Below are 4885 nucleotides of genomic sequence, written 5' to 3'. Positions count from 1 at the left end.
ACCAGACAGCCAGCATATTGGGAAATTGGGTTAAACATCGGCTTCGCAGGGGAAGCCAAAGTGTGGTAATAGGTGGTTGCCTCTCTGACTGGAGGCCTGTCACGAGTGATGTGTCACAGGGATCAGTGCTGTGTCTGTTCCTGTTTATCATCTATATCAATGACCTGAATTATAATGTGGTTAACTGGATCAGCAAGTTTGCAGATGACACCAAGAGTAAACAGTAAGGAAGACTACCAAAGCTTGCAGCAGAATCTGGGCCAGATGGAAAAAATGGGCTGAAAAACAGCAAGTGGAATTTAAATGCAGACAGGTGTGAGGTGTTGCACTTTGGAAGAGCCAGCCAGTGCAGGTCTTACATGGTGAGTGGTAGGGCACTGAGGAGTGCGGGGGAACAGAGGGATCTCGGAATGCAGATCAATAACTTGTTCCAAGTGGTGTCACAGGTCGGCAGGACTGTAAAGAAAGCTTTTGGCATATTGGCCTTCGTAAATCAATATGTTGAGTACAAGAGTTGAGATGTTATGTTGAAATTGTATAAGACACTGGTGAGGCCTAATTTAGAGAAATGTGCACTGTTTTGGACATCTACCTACAGGAAAGATGTAAAAAAGTCAAAAGAGTGCAGAGAAAATTGACACAGATGTTGCTGGGGTTTGAGGAACTGAGTTAAAGGGAAAGATTAAATAGATTAGGACATTATTCCCTAGAACATAGAAAATTGAAGGGAGATTTTTTAGAGGTATACAAAAATACGAGGGGTATTAAAGGGTAAATGCAAAAAGGTTGGGGTAGGGTTGGGTGAGGCTTCAATGTGAGGTCATGGGTTAAGGATGATAGGTGAAATGTTTTAGGAGAACATGAGGAGGAACTTCTTCACTCAGAGAGTGGTGAAAGTGTGTAATAAGCTGCCAGCACAAGTGATGGATGCAGGTTTGATTTCAAAGTTTAAGAGAAATTTGGATAGGTACGTGGATGGGAGGGGTTTGGAGGAGATTACAAGTAGGATAGATAAAGGGGATGCAGTGGATGTTGTATATTTGGACTTTCAAAAAGGCCTTTGACAAGGTGCCACACTTGAGGCTGCTACCAAGTTAAGAGCACATGGTATTAGAGGAACGTTACTAACATGGTTAGAGCATTGGCTGATTGGTAGAAGGCAGCAAATGGGAATAAGAGGATCCTTTTCTGGTTGGCTGCCAGTAATTAGTGGTATTCTGCAGGGGTTGGTGTGGGGATCACTTCTTTTTATGTTGTATAAAAATAATTTAGATGATGGAATAGATGGATTTGTTGCCAAGTCTGCAGACGATATGAAGATTGGTGAAGGGATAGGTAGGGTTGAGGAAACAGGTAGGATGCAGAAGGACTTAGAAAGATTAGGAGAATGGACAAGAAAGTGGCAAATGAAATATAATGTTGGAAAATGCATGGTCATGAACTTTGGTAGAAGAAATAAATGGCGGACTATTTTCTAAACAGGGAGAAAATCCAAAGATATGAGATACAGAGGGACTTGGGAGTCCTTGTGCAGAACACCCTGAAGGTTAACTTGTAGGTTGACTTGGTGGTGAGGAAGGCAAATGCCATGTTAGTATTCATTTCAAGAGGTCTAGAATACAAGGGCAGGGATGTGATGCTGAGGCTTTATAAGGCACTGGTGAGGCCTCACCTTGAGTATTGTGAACAGTTTAGGGCCCCTCATCTTAGATAAGATGGGCTGGTATTGGAGAGGGTCCAGAGGAGGTTCACAAGGATGATTCCAGGATTGAAAGGATTATCATACGATGAACATTTGATGGCTCTGGGTCTGTACTCACTGGAATTCAGAAGGATGAGGGAGGATTTCATTGAAACCTTTCGAATGTTGAAAGGCCTAGACATAGTAGGTGTGGAAAGGATGTTTCCTCTGGTGGGAGAGTCAAGGACAGGAGGGCACAGCCTCAGGATAGAGGGGTGCCCTTTCAAAACAGAGATGCGGAGACATTTCTTTAGCCAAAGGGTGGTGAATTTGTGGAATTTGCTGCCACATGTACGTAGCTGTGGAGGCCAGGTCACTGGGTGTATTTGAGGCAGAGATTAATACTGTAGGTTCTTGAATGGACATGGCATGAAAGGCTGTGGGGAGAAGGCTGGGAACTGGGGCTGAGTAGGAGATAGAGAAAAGGATCAGCCATGATTGAATGGCAGAGCAGATTCGATGGACCAGATGGCCTAATTCTGCTCCTATGTGTTATGGTCTTATGGAGGGCTATGATCCAGGTACAGGATGATGGGTCTCAGCAGATCAATGGCTCAGCATGGGCTAGATGGGCCAAAGGGCCTGTTTCTGTGTTGCAGTGTTCTATCACTCTTTGGATCTCTATTTTTCTCAGCGTCAAAGTATCAAATACAAGAGGTCATAGAATTAAGGTTAGAGGGGTTAAGTTCAAAGGAGATATGCATGGCAAGTTTTATACATAGGGTGGTGGGTGCCTGGCTCCTTAAGGTTGTTATAGCTGGGGTTGGTAATGGGGATAATCTCCTACTGCCTATTAAATGCTCCCAATGATGTATGCCTCAAATAGCCTCTGACAACCAAGTCCAACTCCTAGCCTTCATGTGTGGCTTGGCTACTAAGCTTGGCCCAACTCTTTCTTCTGACAGGAGAAGGGGCAAAGGCAGGATACTGGTGCTTTGAAACCAGTCATTTCAGGCAGATGGATCTCATCAACCATGATCGGCTGCTCATCTAGGAGAAGGGAAACTCTAATTTCAAACCTGCTGCCTTGCGGCTATACCCACTCATGGGGAAGGCTTTGGGGGTAAGCCCTGAGGAAGCATACAGAGCTGGAGCCCCTAAGGCAGTCCTGCATTGAGTTCAACGCTGACTGGCAACTCCTGCAACACTGCTGGTGCCAAACTGAATTGGTCTCTGCCGTTCCTTTGGGTTCATCAGCTGCGTGGAGAGGGGGAGCTTACTACATGGGCGACAGCTTGCTCTCCACATTGTACTGCCCAGACTTGCGTATCTAGACAGCCAGGATGCAACATCCATGGTCGACCCTGACTGACAGAGGACTCATCATTCCTTCATCAGGTGGGTGCCTGGAATGCGTTGCCGGGGGCTCTGGGGGAGGCTGTGCCCCCCCCCCCCGGTGTTTAAGAGGTTCTTAAATTGGCAAATGAATGGGCAGAGAATGGAAAAATCTGGATGGAATGAATTAGTTTAATTAGGCATTTAACTACTATTTTAATTAGTTCAGCACTACCTGATTGACTGAATGGCCTGTTCTTCTGCTGTACTGTTCTACAATCGATGTAGAAGGGAGAGAAAGATGAACTGGCGTATTTTCAATGTGTCATCCAATGTTAGAGGTATCCACCTTAAAGACCAATTGCCATTCATTGTAGGTGGGGCTCTTTATAAACACATTAAATCTACTATCTGAACTCCTTACAAATGCATGCAATTTTTATTTTGGAAGTGGGCCTGGCTTTGCAATCTCTCACACTGAAATTGTAGTTGGAAAAACTTAGTTTTGCATGCCGCCCATACAGAACATTTCTAAACATCAATACATTGAACAAGGGAAAAGCAATAACAGAATGCAGAATAGACACCCAGTGTGTGCTTGCTTCGATACACCTGTACACCTGTTCTTTAATGTAAATATCTAATCAGACAATCACGTGGCAGCAACTCAGTGCATAAAATCATGCAGACGTGGTCAAGAGGTTCAGTTGTCGTTCAGACCAAACAGCAGAATGGGCAAGAAATGCGATATAAGTGATTTTGACTGTGGAATGCTTGTTGGTGCCAGAAAGGGTGGTTTGAGTATCTCAGAAACTGCTGATCTCCTGGGATTTCACACACAACAGTCTCTAGAATTTACAGAAAATAGTGTTAAAAAGAAAAATAAAATATCCAGTGAGTGCCATTTATGTGTGTGAAAATACCTCGTTACTGAGAGAGGTCAGAAGAGAATGGCCGACTAGCTCAAGCTGACAGGAAGGTGACAGTAACTCAAATAACCATGTATTACACCGGTGACATGCAGAAGAGCATCTCTGAATGCACAACCTGTTGAAGCTTCGGTGGCCTACAGCAGCCGAAGACCATGAGCATAGACTCAGTAGCTACTTTATTAAATATAGCAGGTATCTAAGAAAAGGAGCCAATTGAGTGTAGTTTTACCGTTATAGAACAAGTGCCGCGTTGGTAAACAAGGTGCAAGGGCTATGACAAGGTAGACGTGGTTCAAGAATTCATCTCATCTTACTTGGGGTCACTGTTCTATGTTCTCACAATAGTGATGGAAAAGGTGTCAGGTGGTTTGGACTTTTGGAAGTAGGAAGAGAAGGGAGAATCTTTGTGTGGGTGGGGTCTTTGATTCGGTTTGCTGCTTGACCCAGACAGCGAGAAGCGCAGACAGAGCCCATGGATGGATTCTGTGATGTGCTAAACTGTGTTCAGGGCTCTCTGGAGTTGCACCCGGATAGGATGCTCTCTATCGTGCAGCGATAAACATCGGCGAGGGTCAACGGGGACATGCCAAATTTCCCTCGGCCTTCCCAGGGTGTAGAGGCGCTGGTCTTGACCGTAGCGTCGACGTGGTTGGACCACTGCGGAAGACTGTCTATAATTCTACGGTAATGTATTGCATCAATAGCTAAAGACAGCTTTGGAATAGTATATAACATCAACAAGTCATTATGGAGAGGGTCTCCCCTCCCCTCTCCTGCGTCTCGCTCACTCGCAGGACTGTTGACGTTCTGCGAGAGCAGGTCCATAAGCACCTGCCCGCAGCCGCAGCTTGAGTGCGAAATATTTTTATTGGATGTGATTCAAAACTTTGGAAGTTTGTAGAGGAGCTCGCTGGGCAGGGCCACGCCATTTCTGCCT

The sequence above is a fragment of the Mobula hypostoma genome, chromosome 2 (assembly GCF_963921235.1).
Source record: "Mobula hypostoma chromosome 2, sMobHyp1.1, whole genome shotgun sequence".
Classification (NCBI taxonomy): Eukaryota; Metazoa; Chordata; class Chondrichthyes; order Myliobatiformes; family Myliobatidae; genus Mobula; species Mobula hypostoma.
This window is presented reverse-complemented; position numbering follows the sequence as displayed.